We start from the raw sequence: 26,655 nt of genomic DNA, 5'->3' as shown, positions 1-26,655 counted from the left end.
AAGTGAGCAACAGAGAACTTGACCAAAGGTGGTTTTTTCCTGTAAATATTATTTCAAGTTTTATTCTGAGCATTCAAATTTAGCTTTTTTTTTTTTTTACTGTTGTCATTATTTTCCTTTCGGTAATATATTTTCTCTACCTTATCATTTAGATAACATTATTCCCAATGTTTTATTATAAGTACAAGTCAGGGTAATCGCAAAAAGAACTCAACTGCATACCTATTCTGCCCACCAGTTTTACAAATCCCAATTAAGATGAAGTAGGTGAAGTTCAAAAGGCAGGTAAGGTCAAAGTGAAGGTGTACTACTTCAAAATCCTCAAGATACATTGGATATGAGACTTAAACAAACAAGAAATTACTTTCATTGATTAAACGTAGATTGAATTAGGAGGAAAAAAATGATAGACGTGGCTAAGGTTATGTCCTCCACTCATTGTTTAACTCAGCATGACTGATTCAATCTGCTGAGCCCCAAGGAAAGCCAAAGATGTCACTCATGGACTTCACACAATGCAGGATCCTTGGAAGAGCAAAATCGAAAAGTTGCACTTTATCCACTCACAGCCTGGAGCCACTGTTCTCATTCCGTCTTGTGTTAGCAGAACAATGAACTGCAGCAGGCATTGGGCTGCCCCGCATAATAATTATAGGTATCCCACAGGCAAAGCTGTTGTTGCTTTTAAGACTTGACAGAATGTGTCTTGTAGGCATGACCTAGCAGATGGGGACTTTTTCCTTTCATCTTTTCCCAAAAGCCACCTAGGTGAAATATATAAAGCAACTTGATAAGGGATATATTTTCTCCTATAGGGGTAGGTTGATTACTATAAGCTGCTCTTCTTGTTCATTCACCTTAAAAATAATTGCCACTCTGTGGTGGAATAAGTCAAGTATAGCCACAGAGGAAGGGGTAGACCTTTTGCTCTATCCTGCTAATTTGTGTCACCTACTGCACTGCCTTATGTATTGATGGTAGGAAAAAAAATGAAGCAGAAAATTAAGTCTGAAAGGATTTTTTGTCCGACTGTCACTTTGTGCAACATTTAGTTCAGTTGACATGACACTGTGCCTTTTGTTACATAAAACTGTCACATTGTCCTCTTCTAGTTAGCTGCAGTTACTGGCCAAATCAATAATATCTGTCAAAACTGTCAAATAATGAAAGGATCCTATGATATGTTGGCTGCAGTGAATGAAATTTTAACTATCTTAAAAATATTATCAAATTAGCTTCCAAAGCATATTAGAATTATAGAAAAATATATACTTTGTAAATGATATGACAAACTTGCAAATGAGAATATTGGTTATGCATATTAGGTATATATTATTTGATATATTGCTTGCAATTTTAAAGGAAATTTTCAAAGATGAAATCAATTTCAGATGGATCATATTTATAGCATACTTTTAATGCTTAAGCGAAGAAGTAACTAAAAAATCCTGAGTTTCTAGCAATTTTCTTCTACACATAATGACAATATTTAGCTGGCTATAGCAGACCAAGGGATAATTTATTGCATGTTTAGTTACCAGTGAAGGAACACCTAAGATGTTGATGGATTGGAAGCAGGACTTGTCTCTTACTGTTAGTGTTTGTCATCTGGGAGACTCAGCTACTGCACTCTAATATCATTTGTAAGTAGGAAACTAAGTTGGAAACAGCTATAGCTGGAGCCAATGGCCTTACATGTCCCTTATCAGCCCCCCTAATTGAATACTATCAGGGAAATCTCAAGAACTGTTCCTGAGGTGCTTCCTGTGAACTAAAGAATTGCATTTTGTATTTCAGCTAAACTAATCTTGATACACTTTGTTCCCCTTAGGGATAGCCTCCTTATGTCTTCATGGTCTTAGTCTGTAACCAAGCAGTGATCACACATATGAGATTGTTACTGTGAGTTACCCGATCAACCTATACCATGCTTTTTAAATTTTTTTTTTTTAGCCTTTGAATTCAGCATGATCTCAGTGCCCTTCTTCTAGCCCTTCTAACCATCTATGCTACACACACCAGGTTTTTCCAATTTTCAGAAATATTCAGAAAGTAAGAAAGTATTTCCTTCTTTTACACCTGAATTGACTTAGAATATTTGGGTTCACGACACCAACACAGTTTACTGAGAATCCTCAGTTCTACAACATGTAAAAATTTGGTGCTAGAGGAGGTGCCAGATTTCAATCTGAACTATGATTTTCCAAGACTTTTCCAAGTCTTTGCCGGTGCCTATATCTTTCAGGGTTTCTCCAATATTCTCCAATAATTTGATGGTGTTGGGTCATAGATTTAGGCCTTTAATCCATGTTGAGTGGATTTTTGTGTAAGGTGAAAGATAGGGGTCTTGCTTCATGCTTCTGCACGTGGATTCCAGTTTTCCCAGCACCATTTATTGAATAGACTGCCTTTACTCTAGGAATTTGTTTTAGATCCTTGATCAAACATAAGTTGGCTGTAGATGTTTGGATTGATGTCTAGTGTTTCTATTCTGTTCCATTGGTCTATCCATCTGTTTCTGTACCAGTACCATACTGTTTTGATTACAACTGCCCTGTAGTATATCCTGAAATCTGGTATTGTGATGCCTCCGGCTTTGTTTTTGTTGTACAAGATTGCTTAAGCTATTCGAGGTCTCCTGTGTCTCCGTATGAATTTCAGCATAATTTTTTTCCAGATCTGAGAAGAATGTCTTTGGTATTTTGATTGGTATCGCATTGAATCTAAAAATTGCTTTTGGGAGAATGGACATTTTGATGATGTTGATTCTTCCAATCCATGAGCATGGAAGATTTCTCCATTTTTTGGTATCCTCTTCTATTTCTTTCTTTAAGATTTTGTAATTCTCATTGTAGAGATCTTTAACGTCCTTGGTTAAGTTTATGCCAAGGTATTTGATTGTTTTTGTGGCTATTGTGAATGGGATTGATTTTAGCAGTTCTTGCTCAGCTGCGGCATTGCCTGTATATACAAAGGCTGTTGATTTTTGTGAATTGATATTATATCCTGCTACTTTGCCAAACTCTTCTATGAGTTCCAATAGTCTCTTAGTAGAGTTCTTTGGATCCCCTAAATAAAGAATCATATCATCTGCAAAGAGGGATAGTTTGAGTTCTTCCTTCCCAATTTGTATCCCTTTAATTTCTTTTTCTTGCCTGATGGCTCTGGCTAAAACTTCCAGAACTACAGTGGTGAGAGTGGGCATCCCTGTCTGGTACCAAATCTCAGTGGAAATGCTTCCAACTTTTCCCCATTCAATAGGATGCTGGCCATGGGTTTTTCATAAATTGCTTTGATTGTATTGAGGAATGTTCCTTCCATACCCAGTTGCTTAGAGTTTTCATCATGAAAGTTTGTGGAATTTTATCGAATGCTTTCTCTGTCTATTGAGATAATCATATGGATTTTCTTCTGCAGTCTGTTAATGTGGTGTATCACATTGATTGTTTTGCGCACATTGAACCATCCCTGCATATCAGGGATAAATCCCTCTTGGTCCAGCTGGATGATCTTTCTGATGTGTTGTTGCATTCTATTGGCCAGAATTTTATTGAGGATTTTTGCATCTATGTCATTAGGAATATTGGTATGTAATTTTCTTTCAATGCTGCATCTTTTTCCAGCTTAGGGATTAAGGTGATGCTGGCTTCATAGAAAGAATTTGGGAGGATTCCCTCTTTTTCAATTGTTCTGAATAGTTTGAGAAGAATTGGAGTTAGTTCTTCTTTAAATGTCTGGTAGAATTCAGCAGTGAATCCATCTGGTCCTGGGCTTTTCTTTGTTGGGAGGGCCTTTATTACTGTTTCAATTTCTGTGTCAGTTATGGGTCTGTTTAGGTTTTCTATGTCTTCCTGGTTCAGTTTAGGTAGGTTGTATGTGTCCAGGAATCTGTCCATTTCTGATAGGTTTCCCTGTTTGCTGGCATACAAGTCCTTGTAGTACCTTCTGATGATTCTTTTTATTTCTGTGATGTCTGTTGTTACTTTTCCTTTTTCATATCTGATTTTATTGATTTGGGTCTTTTCTCTTCTTTTTTTAGTTAGTTGGGCCAATGGGTTGTCAATTTTGTTTATTTTTAAATTCTTATTACACTGTTGTAAAGCATTTAATTTGGAAGTTAGAGGCAAAACTGCTCCAATTCATAGATGACATGATTATGTGTATTTAGAAAGTTCTATGTCATCTAATAAAATGATCTACTAGAAATAATAACTAAATTTAGTAAAATTGATAACTAATTGTATTTTCTGTTATTGGAAGAAAGTGGGCATGCTTGGGTTTGCAATTGATGTAAGTTTTGGAGGAGGATGTTTTCTTTTCTGTTCCTTTTCTCCTCAATGTGAAAGAGTAAAACAAATTTGCCGATGTTAGAAGTCAAGGCATACACTTTAGTGGGAGCCCATTATTTGCATATTCTTCAACAGATTTATTTTATTTATTTCAAAGTCAGAATGACAGAGAGAGGTAGAGACAGAAAAAGAAAGAGATATTCAATCCTCTGTTTCACTCCCCAAATGGCTGGAACAGCCAGTGCTGGCCTATGGTGAAGCCAGGAGCCTGGAACTCCATCAGGGTCTCCCATCTGGGTGGTAAGGGCACAAGTATCTGTACTTGAGCCACCATTCACTGTTTTCCCAAACACATTAGTAGGGAGCTGGATAGGAAGTGGAGTAGCCAGGACTCAGTGGTGCTCCAAAATGGATTGTTGATGATGTAGGTCATGGCTAAACCTGCTGTGCCACAATTCCAATCCCTGAAGTAATCTTTCAATATGTCTGTGTATTTCAAATTTCTCATTATTTACATAGAATTAAAAGAATTATTATACATATCAGCCTTCCTTGCCTTGTGATACAGATTTCTCTTACCATATGAGTCACAATGGGGCTTTGATATAAAACTATTAAGCAGTCCAGTGGGAAATGTGCTATACATATTGACACTGGCAATAGCAGATGCTGAATACTTCTGGGAATGCAGACAGAAGGACAAACTCCCAGGCACTATCAGCAAAGAAGGGTTTTGGTGCTAGAGGAGGTGCCAGATTTCAGTCTGAACTATGATTCTGGAGGTTTTTTCCTGAACCTTGATGAAATCCTTTGTGCCTTGATAGAGAGGATTCAGTGGTAGAAATCTGAGGATCCTGATGGATTTTACATATTTGTAAAATGGCATCTCTACCTGGTCTTCCTTTTACTCCAATTAGGATGACACTTTCAATTCTATGCTGACTGTGTACTTTGTTCTAAAATGCATAATTTATTCTTAATGCCTGCCTTTACTTTTTGAAAGTAATATGTGTAGCAATTACTAATGTTTCACTTATTTTTGAAAGTCTTCCAAATCATACCAGAGGATGCAATTAGTTTCTGTGCAGTGCATAGATGTAAACATATTTAAGCCACATTTTGAAAAGTGCACTTACTTTAAGGCAAAATGGTACATATAATAAAATAAAAGCTTCCTCTGCAATAAAACAAGGACTGATATTCCGCACTTATTTGAAACCAAAGTTTGATACCTTCTTCCCTAAATCAAACAAAGGATCCCAAAGTAAAGTCTCTTTGAAATAGCAGTAGGGATCTCAGAAAACACGAATCCAGGAAAACAAGTGGCAGTAATACAGGTTGGGTATCTCTTACCTGAAGTTCTTGGGATGAGGAATATTTCAGATTTTGGAATTTTTCAAATTTTGAAATAATTTCATAGATTTAATCAGTTGAGCATCCTTCACATGAAAACTTGAAATTTGAAGTGCTCCAAAATCTGAAACTTTCCAAGCACTGGTAATCCAAAAGTTTTGGGTTTAAGAGCACTTTGGATTTCAAGTTTTTGAATTAGAGATGCTGAATTTGTAGTAATTCTGAATGGGCTAACTACATAAGGAAGGTGATATGCTTTGAATATGTCCCTCTGAAATCCATACTAAAACTTAATCTCAATGCAAGAGTATTAAGAAGTGGAGTGTGAAGAAGGTGCTATGTTATGAGGGTTAGGTTATGAGATCAGTGCTCTTACTTGGGGGCTAAAGGACAGAATTCAACACTTCTATTTTTTCTGAAATATGAGGTTCCACATCATTCATCCCTTTTGTCCTTCTGATTTTCTGTTTGTGAGAACATCACAAAAAATGCCCACACAGACAATAAATTTACAGGTGCCATGATCTTGGACTTCCCAACACCAAGAATTGAGAGAAATACACTTTTCCTTAACCATAGTTTAGGACTATCTGTTAATTGGTGTTAAAAATCACTGAAGCAAAAATCATAAAGTATACTGTTTTCCTTTACAAGCCCCCAACACACACACACACACACACACGTATTAGTGTGGGAAGTAAAAAAAAAAACACTTTGTATGTGGGAGGAAGTAATATATATATATATATATATATATTCAAAATATTACAAATTCTAAAGTTAGCTCTACAAGTCATCTCTTTAAGAAGTTTCTGTATCCCAGAAGTTTTTGAAATCCAAGGATTTCACCCCTGAAATGGTATCTATTTGGATTTCCAAGTAGACCGCAGAACTGCATAGAATCTTGGAATGCCCTTAAAGGCTCACTTATTGATCAGGAAACAGTAAAACCTGAGTCCTTCTGTTGAAATGGAAGAGGGAGATCGGCAGAAGAAACTATTCAAATTTCATCTTCTGAGCTGTTGCTTGTGGTCTCCACCACTTCCTCCGCCTCCCTGGAACACTGCTCCCCTTTCATCTATCATCAAATCCTTTTCAGGCCCCTCACCACCACTCCTGCCTCCAAAGTCTCCACTTCCTCCACCGTGGCCCCTAAAGCCACCCTTCACCATTAGATTCGACCAGTCCAACTTTGTTTCCACCAGTTTCACCAACTTGCATGTTCTCTTTGGCAGCTTTGGAAACTCCCTCACTGTTGAAGTCTACAAAACCAAGCCTTTTGGAGGACCTGGTTTCCTGACCTGTGACTAATCTTGCATAACCAGAACAATCCAAGTGTTCTTATCATGTTTCCTCAGACAGACTTTTGACTAATAAGATCTTAGATGGTTGGATATTGCAGTGGATAATCCCTGAGGTGCTTGTAACTCCAACTTGGCTGCTCCACCCTCAATTTCTAATGTAAATCTTCTTTATTATCTAATAAAGTTACACATCTTATAAATGCGTCTTTTAGATTTGTCATTATGATTCTGTGGTGCTTTTATAAAAGTTGTCTTCTCAAATGCTTCTGAAGAGTTCCACCTGTTAGCACAGTGGGAGACATTGCTTAAACCCAGAGTTTTTGATTCACCACTCCAAGTACTAGCTTTTCCACATCTATTGTCTTCATTTTGACCTTTCTCTCCAGTGTTGGATAGGGAAATGGATTGCTCATTGATCTCTGATCCATGGCTTTCTTTTAAGATGTTCTCTTCATCAGCTTGGGTTTTCAATTCAATACAAGCAATTCAGTTCTCCTTTCCATCCTTCCAAACTAATCTGATATTGATGGAATCTTCAGACACTTCTTTTAATTAATCTTGAGTGACTTTGTATGGGTTACTTTTGGCCAAAGTGGTTTTGCATCTCAATCCTTGCTGTCTTTTTTTTTGGTTTCTCCAGTTTTGTTTCATTTCGTTACCAAATACTTTTAATCTACTGAGTTCCAAAGCTTTTCCCAGTATGCAAGCAGATTCAAAATCCACAAAATTCCTAGTCATGCCAGCCCTGACATCCACAACGGAAAGATAATTTTTATCAAAACATCCCTGATACCAGTTTTTAATTCAGAAGCAGATTTGTTAGAATTCATGCTTCAATAAATAGATTCAAAGTTGTAGTTGATTCTGTGGCTTCCACTTTCTGTTTCTTGTCTTCAGCAGCTGCTTTCTGTTTTATCATTTCCTTCTTTCAATTTCCAGATGTTTCTTTGATAGACTCTTCTTCCTCCTTTTCTTCATCGCCAGGATATACCTCATCCACATCCTGTTCTTCATCTTCAGCCTCAGCAATATTCGGCTTTGCAGGAACAGCTTTTGCAGATTTCTTTATTTTGAGTGGTGTGATCTCCATTCTGCTTCTTCAGAATCACCTCTCCCTCCTCCTGCTCCACCTCCTCCTCCTCCTCGTCATCTTCATCCTTTGAGGCAGGGGCACCCTTTCTGCTTTCATCAGTGCAGGCATAAGTACATCCTCACCTCATCCCCCCACTGTTACCATCCTCTTCATCATGACTGTCCTTCTTCTTGGCATTCCAACTGTTCTTTGCCTCCTTAGTTGGGGCAACATCACTGCACTGCTATCAGTGATTTACCTAGTGTGGCTCCCTTCTTGGCAGATGTCACCACTGTTTTGCTTGGCAGGTGTGGCAAGTAGTTTTTTTATTGAGGAAACCAACACCTTCTTTGCTGGAGTTGTAGAAACTTCCTTATCTTTTATTCCGAGACATAACAGTCTCTTCTCCATACCTATCATCTTCTTCATCTTTTGACACTTCATCAACTTCACTATCCTCTTCTACCTCCTCTGGGGGAAGAGTTGTTTTCTTGGACTCACCTTGATTTTTACCGGCCTTTGTGAGTTTCACTCCGATATTGGCTTATGATGATGTACTGAATGGTGCAGATGAGCCTACAAGAGCTCAAACAATGTTGAAGGAAGCTGCAAATACTCAAATTACCAGAGCATATACACCTGGCTGCTAGCAATAGCTCGAAATGTACAGATATCTATTGTTTGTAAACTATCCAGTCTGTGGTAGTTTGTTATAGCAGCCTGAGTGATCTAACACAGGAAGACTCAAAGGCAATACAGTTTGAGTTGATTTCTTTCTCCAGGAAAGACATTTCAGTTATGATCTTTTTGCTAGTTTGAATATATCTTGGTTATGTTCACATTAATGCATCAGTGTTTGCTGTTATAATGGACTCAGGAAGAGGATGAAAAAATAAAGTTGGAAAAGATAAGTAAGAAGTGTCACTCAGTCTTCTCTCCCCAGTTTCTGAGAAGACAGTGTACCAAGCCAGTATGTAAGAACAGACTTTTGGATCCAAAATGCCAATGAATCTGTGGTTGAATTTCCAGTGAGGTCTTTTGTGATAGGTATAATGACTATTGATCAACTTCTAGTTTTTACGTTGAGGAACATGGAAGATATGAACCTCTATGCTTCTTTGAAGTTAGGTTTAAGAATATGTCTTATTTTCACCAATTGATGATGAATAAAAGTGGCACATGTCACTTTTAGAAAGAAACATGCAGTATCGGGTCCTTGACTCTCCATTACGTGTTTGCCTTTAAGTAGCAGCATTTATTGAGGTGAACCCTACAATGCCTGAATGTCTTAGTGACTGTGACTAATGAACTCCTATGGCTGGCCCATCAATAGCTTAAGCAAAATTTAAGCCTTCAATCTCTGCATCCACTGAAATGGTTCAAAAAGTAAGATGCAGGGTGTTTCTTGCCAAAACATAGTGAAGATTGTTTTGACTGAAAGGAGAGGAAAAACAATGGAGAGAGGGCAGTAAAAAACCTCACTGAACTAGTGTGAAGTGATATCGATTACTATAAATGACTGTGAAGTCATCTCAGAATAAAAATACAGGACAAAGAGCAGGGAGAGTTTTCTATGCCAGGATCCCTTAAATAAGGGATACTTGTGACCTTAAGTCAGTGACTGTTTCTACCTCCCAAACCATGTACCTTGCTTTGCAGCCCTTAGCCCTATCCCACCTTTCATCTTCTCTGGGACCATTAGCTCTCATTTTTTTTTCTATAGACTAATATCAAATGCATAAAAATGCAAAAATTGAACTTTACTTATTTCTCTACTTCTTTTATGGGGCACATCCCTGTTCCAAAAGACTAATCATATAATCCCTAGCTACTGCCTCATCATGAGTGCAGGGTTTAATGGAAGCAACCTGGAAAGAAAAAAATATATTGGTTTACATTTTAAATTTTTATCCTATTACATATTTATGCAATTACTTCATGTAAGCAAATATACACCCTTTCCCAGCACTTGTAATATACAGATACTTAGTTTAAAAATAACTAATGGGGTCAGTACTGTGGTGTAATGGGTAAAGCTGCCTCCTGCAGTGCCAGGCATCTCATATGGATGCCAGTTCGAGTCCCAGATGCTCCACTTACAATCCAGCTCTCTGTAATGGCCTGGGAAAGCAGTAGAAAATAACCCAAGTCCTTGGGCTCCTGCACCTGAGTGGAGACCTAGAGGAATTTCCTGGCTCCTGGCTTCAAATCAGCCCAGCTCCAGCCATTGGAACTATTTGGGGAGTGAACCAGCAGATGGAAAACCTCTCTTCTCTGCCTCTACCTCTTTATAATTCTGTCTTTCAAATAAATAAATAAATCTTAAAAATCTTCGGTATATAAAGAGAATTGAAAATGAATATTGATGTGAATGGAAGGAGAGAGGGAGCGGGAGAGGGGAGGGTTGCGGGTGGGGGGGAAGTTATGGGGGGGGGAGCCATTGTAATCCATAAGCTGTACATTGGAAATTTATATTCATTAAATAAAAGTTAAAAAAAACTAACAAAGCCAAAAATAAATCATACAGAAATAAATTACGTAGGCCATATTTTTGGCCAAAAAAAACCCAGAAAGTTAATTTTCTATTCTCAGTCTCTTAGTAATTTAAGAAGTATCGAATAACTAACTCTTGGATTGCAGTCAGAAATAAACTGATTACAGAGTTAAAAATCATAACAATGAAAAAGCTCTATGTTGCAGCCAAAGCTATAACTATTATAATAGAAATTTTCTCCCTTCTTGCTGTTGACATCCCAAGTGCCAATTGGTCTTCAGTGTTTTCTTAAAGCTTTTATTCATTTGTTTCCTTCTTTAAGGATATTAATCCTCATCTATATTTGTAGAAATTCTAATTCTAAAAGCTACCTTCTGTGTTCATAAAAGACTAAAATTAGAATATAACTTGGCTTTTTCATGCTGTTGTCTCCGAGCTGGCCAAGAACATGCCTTGTCACTCTGATGCTCCCAACTGTAATTAGATAACATTGAAAGGCAAGTCTCTGTAATCCTGAATTTCCCAGAAGTGATCAAATTCTGTATTTTTATCAGATAAGTGAACAACCACTCAATAGTTCCTCACTTCCTCAGATTTTCTTTTAGAAAATGTTTTTCTGTATCTTTTATCAAAACAGAAACCATGGAATTACTAAGAAACCACCTCTTTCAGTGCGGAAGGCAGTTCCAGAGTTGACTCTGAATGAATGACTGTGTTCAAACATAAATGTATTCCAAATTCTTTTTCAGCCATTGAATACTCTCAACCCATCAGGAATAGGAATGGTTTTTAGTAAAATGATCCAGGTTGATGTCAGTCAATAGTTTACCTTGACATATCTTTTCTGCAAGTGATTAATCTGTATAAAAATCCAACTTGAGGTTTGCCAGCTCAGTCTTCTCCACCCTCTACCAAGATATATTCTTGATTCTTTCAATCTGGTTCTTTGGTTTTTATTTATAGTTGGCAAATAACTTTTTTTTTTTTTTACTGGCAGGAAGCTGGAGTCAGGAGCAGAGGCAAATAACATTTTAGTTATTTATTGGCTGATTTATTATAACTTAATACAGTTACACATGGGTCAAGTCAGGGAAATCAGCAATTCCATGTCTTCAAATATTATCGTTTGTATGTGTTGGGAAATGTCAAACACTTCTCCTTTAGTTGCTTTGAAATGTATAATGAATTACTGGAGGCTATAGGTGCCCTGTTACGGGACTATATCACTTCAGTCCCTTCAGTGTGTTTTGCAACCCATTATTTACTTTCCCTCTATTTCTCCCACCACCTCTGCTTCTTAATCTCTAGTGACTTCCCTTCTGCTCTCTATTTCCATGTGATCAACCTTTTTAGCTTCCACGAATGAATGAGAACATGTGGTATGTGTCTATCTGTACTGTTTTGTTTTACTTAACATGATAACCCATAGTTCACCTATGCTGCCATGATAGGATTTAATTGAATAATGTTATATTTTCCATCTGATTCATTTAAGGTTGATTTTTTTATTTCTTAAATTAATTAATTAATTAATTTATTTTTGCCAGGCAGAGTTAGACAGTGAGAGAGAGAGACAGAGACAGAGAGAAAGTTATAGACAGTGAGAGAGAGACAAAGAGAAAGGTCTTCCTTCCATTGGTTCACTCCCCTAATGGCCACTACATCCAGCGCTGTACTGATCTGAAGCTAGGAGCCAGGTACTTCCTCCTGGTCTCCCATGCGGGTGCAGGGCCCAAGCACTTGGGCTATCCTCCACTGCACTCCAGGGCCACAGCAGAGAGCTAGACTGGAAGAGGAGCCACTGGGACTAGTACCTGGCGCACCAACTGGGACTAGAACCCGGGGAGCCAGCGCCGCAGGCGGAGGATTAGCCAAGTGAGCCATGGCACTGGCCCTAACATTGATTTTTGTATATGGGTAAAGAATGATAGTCTAATTTTAGTCTTCTGCATGTGGATATTCAGGTTTTTCAGGGCCATTTAATGAGGTGGCTATATTTTAGGAGCATTTATTGAAAACCAATTGGACATCAACAAGTGTATGGTGCTTTGGGGTCTCTCTTCTGCACCATTGATCTGTATGTCTGATTATATGCAAGTGTCATGTTGGTTGGGCTATCATAGTATTTTAGTATGTTTTGAAGTGAAGTACTAAATCTTTATTCTTTCTATGTTATTTAAAGTCTTTGTGGTTTCATATAAATTTTAGGATTATTTTCTTCTATTTTTGTGAAGAATTTTGTTGTTTTCATGGGGATTGCATTGAATCTGTTCATTGCTTTTGCTAGTTTTGGATATTTAAACAATATTAATTCGGCCAGTGCCGTGGCTCACTTGGCTAATCCTCGGCCTGTGGCACCGGCACCCCAGGTTCTAGTCCCAGTTGGGGTGCCAGGTACTAGTCCCAGTTGCTCCTCTTCCAGTCCAGCTCTCTGCTGTGGCCCGGGAGGGCAGCAAAGGATGGCCCAAGTGGGAGACCAAGAGGAAGTACCCGGCTCCTGGCTTCATCGCCGGCCATGGTGGCCATTAGGGGAGTGAACCAACGGAAGGAAGACCTTTCTCTCTGTCTCTCTCTCACTGTCTATAACTCCACCTGTCAAATAAAAAATAAATGAATAAAAAATAAAAATAAACAGTATTAATTCTTCTAATCTAAATATGTGGGAAGTCTTTACAATTTATGGCCAGTCTTCTTCAATTTCCTTCATAAAAGTTTTATGCTTTTCACTTAGAAATCATTTTTTTCCCTGATTAAATTTATTCCCAGGAATTTTCTTCTTTTTTTTTTTTGTAGAAATTGTAAATGTAATTGTTGTTTTGATTTCTTTTCCAGCAAGTTTTCTAATGATGAATAAGAAATCCAGTGATTTTTTTGGTATGTTTTTATATCCTAAAACTTTACTTGACTCCTTTATCAATTCTAGCAGTTTTTCAGTAGAGTGTTTAGGATTTTCTATATACAAAATCATGTCAACAGCAAATAGAGATAATTTGACTTCCTTTCCCAGTTGGATGCCATTTAATACTTTCTCTTGCCTAATTTTTCTGGATAGGATTTAGAACTGAGTTGAACAGAAGTGGAGAAAGTGCACATCCTTGACATCCAGATTTTTAGGCTAAATATTTTCAGTATTTTCTATTCAGTATAAAGTTGGCTAAAGTTTGTTATAAATGGTTCTTATTATGTTAAGGTATGTTCCTCCTATATTTAATTTGTTGAGAATTTTTTTTTTTTTTACCATGAAGGGATGCTCAATTTTTGTTTGTTTGTTTGTTTGTTTGTTTTTGATAGGCAGAGTGGATAGTGAGAGAGACAGAGAGAAAGGTCTTCCTTTTTACCGTTGGTTCACCCTCCAATGGCCGCTGCGGCCGGCGCATCTCGCTGATCCGAAGTCAGGAGCCAGGTGCTTCTCCTGGTCTCCCATGCGTGTGCAGGGCCCAAGGACTTGGGCCATCCTCCACTGCCTTCCCGGGCCATAGCAGAGAGCTGGCCTGGAAGTGGGGCAACTGGGATAGAATCCGGCGCCCCAAGGGATGCTCAATTTTATCAAACTATTTTCAGGTTCTACAGAGCAGATCACATATTTTCTGTCCTTCATTCTGTTTGTGTGATATATCATGTTTATTTGCATATGTTTAACCACCCTTGAGTCTCTTGAGAGAAAGAATGGTTTAATATCTCAGTGATATGTTGATGGATTCAATTTGCTAGCATTTTGTTGATATTTTTTACATCTGTATTCATCAGGATTGCTGGCCTGTGGTTGTCTTTTTGCTGTGTCCTGTCTGGTTTTGATATACAGGTAATAGTGGTCCCATAGAATGAGTTAGGAAGAGTTCCTTCTCTTTCGTTGTTTTGGACAAGTGTAAGAATAATTTATGCTAGTTGTTCTTTAAAGATTTGAGAGAGGATTCAGTGATGTGGCGTAGTGGATACAGCTACTGCCTACAACTCCAGCAATCCACATGCATGCCGGTTCAAGATACAGCTGTTCCACTTCCAATTTAGCAATGCACCAGGGAAAGCAGCAGAAGATGGCCCAAGTGCTTTGGGCCTTGCACCCCTGTGGGAGACGTAGAATAATCTCCTGGCTTCAGGCTGGCATAGCCCAGGCCATTTAGGCCATTTGGGGAGTGAACTATCAGTTGGAAGAGTTCTCTTTCTCTCTGGCTCTCCCTTTCTCTGCAACCGTCTTTCATATAGATAAATAAATCTTTAAGCAAACAAATAAAAAAACTTGAGAGCATTTAGTATTGGAGCTATCTGGACCTTGGCTTTTCTTTAGAGATTTGTTAGTACTGATTCAATCTCACTACTCATTATCGGTCAGTTCATTGTGTGTGTGTTTCTGTGTGTGTGTGTGACTTCATAGATCAATTTTGATAGGTTATATCAAACTTTCTGTGACCAGGAATTTGTCCCCTCTCTTCTAGGTTTTCTAATTATTTGTCATATAATAATTCATGATTTCTTTAATTTATATTTCTGTCATACCAATTATAGTGTCTTATTTGTTTTTCTGCTGTTATTTACTGAGTATTCCACTTTTTTTTTTTGACAGGCAGAGTGGACAGTGAGAGAGAGAGAGAGAGAGAAAGGTCTTCCTTTTTGCTATTGGTTCACCCTCCAATGGCCGCTGCGTCTGGCGCGCTGCGGCCGGCACACCGCGCTGATCCGATGGCAGGAGCCAGGTGCTTCTCCTAGTCTCCCATGGGGTGCAGGGCCCAAGCACTTGGGCCATCCTCCACTGCACTCCCTGGCCACAGCAGAGAGCTGGCCTGGAAGAGGGGAAACCAGGACAGAATAGGTGCCCCGACCGGGACTAGAACCCAGTGTGCCGGCGCCGCAAGGCGGAGGATTAGCCTATTGAACCGCGACGCCGGCCGGAGTATTCCGCTTTTTAAAGGTTTTTTTTACTTATTTATTTGGGAGGTAGAGTTACAGACAGAGAGAAGGGGAGACAAAAAGGTCTTCCATCTGCTGGTTCACTCCAAAATGGCCACAACGGCCGAAGCTGAGCTGATCTGAAGCCAGAAGACAGGAGCTTTTTCCATGTCTCTGACATGTGTGCAAGGGCCAAGCACTTGGGCCATCTTCCACTGCTTTCCCAGGCCATCAGCAGAGAACTTCATTGGAAGAGGAGCAACTGGGACTCCTGCCAGCACCAATACGGGATACTAGTGTCACAGGCCCTGGCCCCTCTCTTGGTTTTTCATGATTAGGTTAACTCAAGGTTGTCGAGTTTGTTTGTCCTTTCAATAAATCCACTCTGTTTTATTTATCTCTCTTACTGCATTTTTAATTCTCTATTTCATATGTTCTGCTCAAGTACTTGCTATTTCCTTCCTTCTACTTATTTTGATTGTAGTTTGTTTTGCTTTTCCAATTTTTGAGTTGAATTTTTAGGTTGCTTATTTTTAATTTTTCTAATTTTTAGTGTAGGAAATTATTGCTTCTTACAGTATTGCTGTATCCCATAGATTTTTTATGTCATGTTTCCATTTTCATTTGTTTCAAGTATGAATTGACATTAGAAAACAGTCAGAGAGCTTCTTTAAGGAATGATGATATTTATTTGGGAATAACAGAGCATTGCAGTGGCAATGGCAGAGTATGCATACCATAATGAACTATGGGCTTTGTCAAATGGGCTGCAATTTGGCGAATGAATGAGAGGATGGAAGATTCTCTCTCTCTCTCTCTCTCTCTCTCTCTCTCTCTCTCTCTTTTGCTCTCATACTCTCTCTCTCTCCCTCTCAGCCTCTCCCTCTGACTTTGTAATTCTGACTTATAAATAAATAAAATAAATCTTAAAAAAGAAAAAAATCTGCAAAGCTATGAAATTTTCTTTTTTTTTTAACTTTTATTTAATGAATATAAATTTCCAGTGTACAGCTTATGGATTACAATGGCTTCCCCCTCCCATAACTTCCCTCCCACCCGCAACCCTCCCCTCTCCCACTCCCTCTCCCCTTCCATTCACTTCAAGATTCATTTTCAATTCTCTTTATATACAGAAGATCAATTTAGTATAAAGATTTCAACAGTTTGCACCCACATAGAAACACAAAGTGAAACATACTGTTTGAGTACTAGTTATAGCATTAAATCACAATGGACAGCACATTAAGGACAGAGATCCCACATGAGGAGCAAGTGCACAGTGGCTCCTGTTGTTGATCCAACAAATTGACACTCTAGTTTATGGCGCCAGTAACCATCCTAGGCTGTCGTCATGAGTTGCCAAGGCTATGGAAGCCTTCCAAGTTTACCGACTCTGATCATATTTAGACAAGGTCATAAAAGACAGAGTGAGGATAGAAACCAATGATCCTAAGAGTGGCATTTACCAGGTTTGAACAATTATACAGCATTAAGTGGGGAAGAGGACCATCAGTACACACAGGTTGGGAGTAGAGCCATTGGTGGTAGAGTAGAGGTTATGATTACAAAGGAATGAGGCCCAAGTGCACTAGACAGGGCCTAGAACAAGGGACAGAGTCATTATTAGAGGAGCTAAGAAAGGTGCTGTCTAAGCTACAAGTAATTTTTCTGATTGAGAGGCAAATAGAACCTGATAGAAGGGGCTTGATAATAATCTGGTGGGCTTTAGGCCTTGTAAATTCAGAGGCCCAGGCCTATCTATCTCTTCACATGGGGTATATCCTAAGGGAGGTGTGAACCTCCTAGGGGAAGGCACTCTGTTGACTTTCATTACTTGGCTGGCCTGGGAGGAGAGCTGGCCAGGTAAAGGCAGGGGGCATCTCTAACAAGAAATTTACAGTTCTGCCTGCAATGTTGCTGACCCTACTTGACCATCCCCTCAGCTGCAGTGGTCACTTTGGAAGTTGGGCTGAGTGAAGGGCTTTTCAGCTTAGAGCCAATAAGATCTGTGGCTCTGACCTGGGCATCCTTCGACTCCAGGGCAGGTCCATTTCCAGTGATCCAACTCTTGGCAGAGCTCCCAGGGCTCTTCACAAGCTGACTTCTGCTGAAGCCCAGGCTTACCACATTGAAAGCCACTGCAGTGGACTGGCCTGTTGGGTCTCCTTGAGGGCAGATCACTGTACAGATCAGCCATTAATAGGCCTGCCACCCATTGCTTCTGATGCCGAGCTTTCTTTTCCTCCTGGTTTGTGTTAAAGCAGACCAGAGGATGCAAGTCAAGGGAGTGCCCGTTTCCCATCTCTAATCTTCGGTGGCCTGAACTACAAGTCTATAGTCACAGGCATGTTCTGTAGTAGTTTTTCTAAGGTAGACAATGCCCATGAGGAAAATTATATTCTCACTTTAAAACTTTCTTTCCCTTTGGTCTGAAAGGGAGGTTTTTTCTACTTACTGTATACTTCGCTGATGGCGAAGTGAATCTAGCTATGAGATTATTATTTGAGTTCTTATTTTGGCTATGCTATTACAGAAAAATGTTAGCCATCTCTTTTATAAGGTCTAAAGATTAAATTGTGCATCCTACAGATTCCTTCATAATAGAATTAGTTTCCTACCTTGAAGAGAATAGAGAAATGAAAGAACAAGTTGGGCTTAGAATAGAGAAATGAGGGAGCAAGTCCTAGATCGTTTGCTGACAATAGCAATATCACATGAATACTTAGCAAACAGTTTCAACCATTAGATAACAACTTAAGAAAACATTTACCAGAAGGTCCAATGCCTTCTATAAATTTTAAGAATCATGTATTTGAAAACACCTCTTAATTATCTAACATGGTGTAGTTTGTTTAGCCAGTAAACTTAAGCACAAACATCTAAAATGTTTTTAGTTTCTTTCTACCAACACGTTTAAAACATATGATACACAGATTCAGGTCACTCAAATTAAAATGTATCTTTGATTGATTTTAGCAGCTTAAATTTATGGACAATCTTATCTATAAGCCATTTAAAATAAAACTCTTAATAAAATTTCCCTATGTGGACATACAATATGTACACACATATAATATAGCATAATAGACCAATATAGCAATTTTAATAATAGCTTTTAAAATCTTTAACTCTTTTTGTAGATTGCCAATTGATTTGAGTTGCTTTTTGTTTTTAGTAACCTCAGTTAACCATACTTTCTCTCAGTTGGTACTGTTAATACATTATTGGCTTCATCTGTTTACAGAGCCATCCCAAAGTACTGAATACAATAAAAGTGGCTGGAAAAAGTCCATAGGAACCTATGGGAGGACAGCTAAACACAGAGCCAACAACGCTTTAGTTTTATGAGCAGCACATCATATATAACTGTGGATGACAAAAGACTTTAAGTCGCCATGTTTAAAATTATAAACTTATCAACCAACAAGAGGCACTTGCTTACTTCACAGTATTTTTGAAAGCACCTGTAGGATTTTACAAGTATTTAACCCTTTAGGCCTCTGGGGCTTTCTTATTAAGATAACTATCATGTCTAGTAACACAAGATCATTAGACTTTTTAATTCTCAAACATGTGTATTAATAGCATTTTCCATTATAGAAACTTAAAGTCTGGTACCACATCACATCTTGACAGTCCTTCTAATATAATCCAAATAGCCTGATTAGTTGGTGTCTCTATAAGATGAGAGACATAGGTCCTTCGATTTTTTTCAGTTGGGCCCAAACTGGAAAAACCAAAGTCCAGGATTTACTGGAAATTTTAGAAACCAGATTGTTTGAAACTTTGATTTTTTGAATGCCTGTCAAGAATGCCAAGAAGGCTCAAAATCCAAAATATCTGGTTGAAATAAGATTCCTTAAAATCATGACATAACATAGACCAAATTTGATCATTGTTACAAGGTGATTATTTAAATCTTTGAAAATAAGCACATATTTAAATAACCCATAGCTCTTAATAAAAATTGAGCTGTTTTTGAACAATTAGAATTTAACAGACATCAAGAGAACATAATAGATTACTTTAACACATTGCTTTAACAGAGCATCAGAGTTTAATTCTATGTCAAAGAGAAATTGAGCTTCCTGTGATCTTTTGCTGTGAGGTTTCCTTCCTTTACCTTCTTTCATATTGGTGACCATGTTTCTGTGTTTCTGTGTGTAACACATCTTTAAGCATCTTTTGCAGGGCAGGATGAGTGGCAACAAATTCTTTCAGTTTCTGTTTGCTATGAAAAGTCTTAATTTCACCTTCATTCACAAATGAGAGCTTTGCAGGATATAGTATTCTGGGCTGGCAGTTTTTCTCTCTTAGTACCTGGGCTATGTCTCGCCATTCCCTTCTACCTTGTAGGGTTTCTGATGAGAAGTCTGCTGTGAGTCTAATTGGAGATCCTCTGAGAGTAATCTGACGTTTCTCTCTTGTACATTTTAGGATCTTTTCTTTATGTTTCACTGTGGTGAGTTTGATTACAACATGTCGTGGTGAGGATCTCTTTTGGTCATGTTTATTAGGGGTTCTATAAGCTTCCTGTACTAAGATGCCTCTGTCCTTCTCCAAACCTGGGAAATTTTCTGCTAGTATCTCACTGAAAAGGCCTTCTAATCCTTTCTCCCTCTCCATGCCTTCAGGAACTCCTAGAACCCGAATGTTGGGTTTTTTAATAGTATCCTGTAGATTCCCGACAATATTTTTTAGATTTCTAATTTCTTCTTCTTTTCTTTGGTTTGCCTGTTTCCTTTCCTGTTCTCTGTCTTCTAAGTCTGATATTCTCTCTTCTGCTTCGCTCATTCTGTTTTTAAGGCTCTCTAATGTGTTTGTCATTTGATCTATTGAATTCTTCATTTCATTATGATTTCTAGTCACTATCAGAGTTTCTTGTTCCACTAGTTGTTTCATTTCATTTTGATTCCTCCTTAATATTTCACTTTCACGAGAGAGATTCTCTATCTTGTCCATTAAGGATTTCTGTAGTTCAAGAATTTGTTTTTGAGAACTTCTTAATGTTCTTACCAATTTTTTGAGATCCACTTCTTGCATTTCTTCTATCTCATCATCTTCATAATCTTGAATTGGGGTGTCTTTTTCATTTGGGGGCGTCATAGTGTCTTCCTTGTTCTTGTTAGCTTGGTTTTTGCGTTTGTTGTTTGGCATGTTGGAGATATTTGGTTTCTTCACTGTGGTGTTTTTTCTTGTTACACTATGGCTCTATATTAAGTGGACTGTCTGCTTTCAGTGGAGCCTTAGAGGCTTGAGATGAGTGTGGACTGAGAGCTGTGTTTGGTTCCTCAGGGTTGAGGGTGTGTCAAAGATGACACTCCCAGGTTAGGTGTGGTAAATCTCTCTTTCTTTTTTTGATTTAAAAGGGAAGTAATTCCACACAGCTGAACGTAATTGGAGGTAGTTAGCAGGTGAATGATATACCCACAGGAGCCAGAGATCGGAAGCTCTTTCCCAAGGACCACACAGGGAATCTCTGCTGCCCTCAGTGTGGGCTCCAATTCTCCTGCAATCTCCCACTGGGTTGCCAAGTTAGATGCTAATCTATTATTTCACTCCTCCCCCCAGAGTCAGGTTTTTCTGCTAGGCTCAGGGCTGGTGCAGACCTGAGGTCGCCCTGCTTATGACGTATGTCCAAAATGGCGCCTGCTCTGTCTTGCTCGCCTTTGAGAGGTGAGCGGAGAGAGAGAAACTCGTGTCCGTATCGGTCACTTTTTTTATTTTTTTCCTATCTCTCTTCTAGTTAGCCTGGTGAACTTTTCCCCACGGAGTTTCAAGCCTCGTTCCCTCTAGCCTCCTCTTTCCGCTTGCCCGCTGGTGTCTCGGGCTATTGAGGTTCGGCTCACCTCGCGTTCCAGCGCTGGTGTGTTGAGTCTGCCGCTGGTGTCCCGAACTTGGGCCCCCACGCTCTCCACGCAGGTCCACTGTGAATCACTAGTTCCGGAAGAGTTTCCTCTGCTGTTTCATCCCCTACTCTTCCTTGACCCTGCAGTATCTCCACTTATATTAAACTTTCTCTCTCCCAGGACGAATAGTGTGCTCCCTGCCTATTCCGCCATCTTGCCGCTCTCCCAAAGCTATGAAATTTTCACACTCTGTTCAGCAGTTCAAGCATAAACTTAGAGAAAACTAAGCTTTTACTGGGAATATGACAAGTTAGAAAAATTGAATGAGGAACTGGTGTAGGTTGACACAGAGCAGTTGAAGGGATGGGCAATGCAGTCTAAACTGGATAGATGTGAAGTTAAATGGCTTCTTACAGATAGGGATGAACTACAAGGATTGAGGACTAAAGATCCTGAATGCTACTTAACAGTAGTGACTCAATGGGAGTGTTGGAGCTGGAGGGAGAGGCTGTTAGAAATAAAAAAAAATACAGCACAAATAGTAATACACACTTGTTTCTAACCATCTCTTGGCCTCTTAATGCATTCTCTTTTTATCATTTTGATATTTTTGTAAGAACTAAATCACAGTATCTGTAATGATTGAGTACCAATGTTTCTTTTTGTTTAGCATAATTCCCTTGAAATAATCCAATTTGTTGTGTGTAATAATAGTTCATTCTTAAATATCACTGAGTAGTGTTCCATAATGCTTAGCCATTCATAAATTGAGAATATTCACTTTTGAAAGTTTTTTTTGTATCATGAATAATGTTGCTGTAAAGAATCATTTACACATTTTTTTCTTTTCTATGGAATAAATGCTCCAGTGTACAATTATCTGACCATATGATTAAAAAGTGTTTAGGCTGTAAGAACCCATGATATTCTCTTCTGGAAAGAATTACTTTGTATTCCTTGGAATTACCATTAGAAATATTCATGTATCAGTTTTTTGTCCATACTTTCAAACATTTGGTATTTTCATTATTTTTGTTATTTTTAAGTATGTAGTGATATCTCATTGTGGTTTCATATTTTGAATAAGTAATTAATAATGATATTAAATGTATCTTATTGTATTTATTAGTTACATGAATTATCTCTTTAGTCAAGTTCTGCTCATATCCTGTGCCAAATTTCTAATTGAATTTTTATTTTTTTTATATTTTAGACATATGTTCTTTGCACATTTTTGCATTTTCTCAAACATACACACACACACACACACTCCAACCAACAAGGTCAAGCTGACTTTTACACTTTGAAGGTATAGATCGTGGTGTCTAGAATAGGATTTATTTGAATATTCAAAGAGGATGGTTTGGGGTGGCCCTAGTACCACTTTTCCCCACACATTTTCTGGAACTATAGTAAATGTCATTGCATCAGGTGCAATATGGGCATGGAGTTACTTTTCATGGTAATTTTATTGTAAGGACATTATAATGACTGACAACCATACAGAATTGTATTTTAATTTTATAAATAAAGTATATCACAGGATAGAAGTCTTTAATATATCTGAGTTCCAGCTTACATATTTTTACTTTATAGGTGTGGCTTTGGATATCAGGTCTAAACTTTACACCTAGCAAAAGATGAGAAGATTGTCTTTTATATTTTATATTTTTAAAAAAAGTGTTATAACTGTGCATTTTAAAATATTTACTTTCTTATTGATTTGAAAGGCACAGTATAAGAGAGGGAATGAGAAGAAGGGAGAAATATATCTTTCATCTATGAATTCACTCTACAATAGACCTCAACAGCCAGGCATGGATCAGTTTGAAACCAGCAACTGGGAACTGCTGCATCTCTCATGTGGGTGGCAGTTACCCAAGCACTCAAGCCATCATCTGTTGTCTCCTAGTCATATTAGCAAGAATGCTGGATCAGAAGTGAAGTAGCCAGGACTTGAACCAAGAACTCTCATGTAGGATAAGGGCATCCCAAGAGGTAGCCTAACCCCCTGTACCACAATGTCTGCCCATTTATCTGGCTTCTCAATATAGAAGCACAGGTCACTGATTTTAACCTTATTTGTTTATAATATACTCATTTAATGCTATATATTTCACTCTCAGTGCTAGTCTAGTAGAAATTCAAACTTTAAAATTCTGTGTTTTCATTTTTTGAACCTTAAAGATTTTGTAAATTTGATTGTATTTGCTTTTTTCACTGTTTGTTACTTAGAAATATAGTTTTCAGTTTTCAAATATCTGGAGAGTTTCTAGATATATTTTGATTATTGGTTTCTTATATAATTTTGTTGTGGTTCTGTTGGAAAAAAAGTATATTCTTTGAGTGATTTCCAACTTACTAAATTTAGAAAGAGTTGTTTCATGTGTCAGAACTTGTCTACATTAGAAAATATTCCATGTGTATTTTAAAAAATGCATAATCTACTATTCTAAGCTATAGTGTTTAGTAATTGTCAATTTGATGAAGATGGTTACTTATGTTGTTCAAATCTTCCATATATCTACTGGTTTTATAACTACAAATTATATAAATTCCAAATATAGGAGAGTTAAAATACGAAACTATGTTTTATGATTGCTCTGTTTCTTCCCCAAATAATCTAATTTTTAAGTTTATTTTTAAAATTTTCATATTAGTTGAAAGGTAGGGAGTCAGAGAAACAGATCAAGAGAGATCTTCCATCTACTAATTCATTCCCCATATATCCACAACAGACATGATTAGGCAAGCCCAAAGCCAGGAGCCAGTAATTCAATCTGGGTCTCCCATTTACCTGAGCCATCATCTACTGGCTCATAGAATGTGCATTAGCAGGAAGTTGAAATTGGAATTTGAGACAAGTCTGGAATCCAGCACTCCAGTATGAGATGGGAATGGGGGTGGGGTATCTCAAGTGGTGTCTTAACTGCTGAGACAAAAGCCCACCATGCTATAAACCAAATAGAGTTAATGGATATCTACAGAACTTTTCATTCTACAGTTGCAAAACACACATTCTTCTCACCAGTGTATGAAGCTTTCTCTAAGATAAACCACATGTTAGGACATAAAGCAAGTCTCAGCAAATAAAAAAAAAATGAAATCATACGTCTTCTTTTAACACAATGGAATGAAGCTGGTAATCAACATCTCAGGAATCTCTAGAACATAGGAAAACACATGCAGACTGAGCAACATTCTGCAGAATGAACAGTGGGTCTTAGCAGAAATCAAAAGGGAAATAAAAAATTCTGGAAATGAATGATGACAGCAATACAACATATCAAAATTTGTGGAATACAGCAAAAGCAGTTTTAAGAGGATAGTTTATAGTAATTAGTGCCTACATCAATAAATTGGAGGGCCAGTGCTGTGGCATAGCAGGTGGGGCTGCCACGTACAGTGCTGGCATCCCATGTGGGCACTAGTTCAAGACACTGCTGCTTTACTTCTGATCCAGTTCTCTGCTGTGGCCTAAGAAAGCAATAGATGATGGTCCAAGTCCTTGGGCCCCTGCACCCATGTGGGAGACTTGGAGGAAGCTCCTGGCTCCTGGTTTCAGATCGATGCAGCTCTGGCTGTTGTGGCTAAATGGGAAGTAGAGCTGTGGATTGAGGGCCTCTCTCTCTCTCTCTCTCTGCCTCTCCTTCATTCTTGATGTAACTCTGCCTTTCAAATAAATAAGTAAATCTTAAAAAAAAAAAGAAATTGGAAAGGTACCAAATAAATGAGCTATCAATGCATCTCAAGGACCTAGCAAAACAACAGCAAACTAAACCCAAAATAAGGAGAAAAGAAATAATTAAAATGAAGAAAACAAAATTGAAATGAAAAATTACAGAAGATCAGCAAAGTTAAGAGTTGGCTTTTTGAAAAAATAAGCAAAATTGATAACTATTGGCCCAAATAACCAAAAAAAAAAAAAAGAGATAGTGAGAGGATACACAATTAACACAAAAAAATCAGTAGCTTTTGTATACATAGACAATGTCACAGCTGAGAAAGAATATCCAAGATCAATTCCAATCACAATAGCTGCCAAAAAATTACATACCTTTGAATAAACTTAACCAAGGGCATCAAAGATCTCTACAAAAGGAATTATAAAACACTAAAAAAGATGAGAGCGGCAAGATGGTGGAATAGAAAGGGAGTACACTGATAGTCTGGGATGGGACAGTTTAATAAAAGTGGAGATACTGCAGGTTCAAGGAAGAGTTGGGGAAGAAAGAGCAGAGGAAACTCTTCCGGAACTAGTGATTCACGGTGGACCTGCGTGGAGGACGTGGGAGCCCACGGCTCAGGACACCAGTGGTGGAATCAACACACCAGCGCTGGAACATGAGGTGAGCAGAACCTCAATAGCCCAAGACACCGGCGGGAAAGTGGAAGAAGGAGCCTAGAGGGAATGAGGCTTGAAGCCCCATGGGGGAAAGTTCACCAGGCTAACTAGAAGAGAGAGGGAAAAAAAAGTGACCGGTACAGACATATCTCCACTCACCTCTCAAAGGCGAGCAAGACAAAGAGCAGGCACCATTTTGACATATGTAAAAGCGGCGCAACCTCAGGGCTGCACCTGCTATCAGCCAAGCAGAAAACCTGACTATGGGGGGTGTGTGTATGTGAAATAACAGGAGATTGGGACCTAGTGAGTGTGTAGTGCTAATGAACTGAGACGGTGAAAAAAGAGACAGTGAGTGAGAGAACTCATGGAGTTCACATGAGTACACTCCAGAGATGCTACAATTTGGTAACCCTGGCAACCCAGTAGGAGACTGCAGGAGAATTTGATCCCACACTGAGGGCAGCACAGATTCCCTGTGTAGTCCTTGGAAAAGAGCAGGCAAATGTTATACCCATAGGAGCCAGAAATCGGAAGCTGACTACCTTCAATTCTGCTTAGCTGTGCGGAATTACTTCCATTTTGAATCAAAAAAAAAAAAAAGAAAGAAAGAAAGAAAGAGAGAGAGAGGAAAAGAAAGAAAGAAAGGAAGTAAGGAAGGAAGGAAGGAAGGAAGAGATTTACCATGCCTAACCTGGGAGTGTCACCTTTCGCACACCCTTAACCATGAGGAACCAAACAGAGCTCTCTGGCCACACCCATCTCAAGCCACTAAGGCTCCATCAAAAGCAGACAGTCCACTTAATACACTCATAGTATAACAAGAAAAAAAACCACAGCAAGGGAAGAAGAATCCCAAAAATATCTCCACAATGCCAAGCAACAAATGCAGAAACCGAGGAAACAAGAACAAGGAAGACATTATGATGCCCCCAAATGAACAAGATACCATAAGCCAAGATTATGAAGATGATGAGATGGAAGAAATGCAAGATACGGATTTCAAAAAATTTATGATAAGAACAGTTAGAAGTGTTCAAAAACAAATGCTTGAGCTACGGAAAT

The 26,655-nt window shown here is 38.4% G+C and overlaps 1 pseudogene; it reads right to left on the bottom strand.

The window, feature by feature from the left end:
- Window positions 1-7,117: 7,117 nt before the first annotated feature.
- LOC133774278 (nucleolin-like) overlaps window positions 7,118-26,655 on the bottom strand; it is a 65,828-nt pseudogene continuing 46,290 nt past the window's right edge.

The sequence above is a fragment of the Lepus europaeus genome, chromosome 15, assembly GCF_033115175.1.
Source record: "Lepus europaeus isolate LE1 chromosome 15, mLepTim1.pri, whole genome shotgun sequence".
In the NCBI taxonomy this organism is placed as follows: Eukaryota; Metazoa; Chordata; class Mammalia; order Lagomorpha; family Leporidae; genus Lepus; species Lepus europaeus.
The sequence above is the reverse complement of the archived record's forward strand: the minus strand, read 5'-3'. Positions and strand labels throughout refer to the sequence as shown.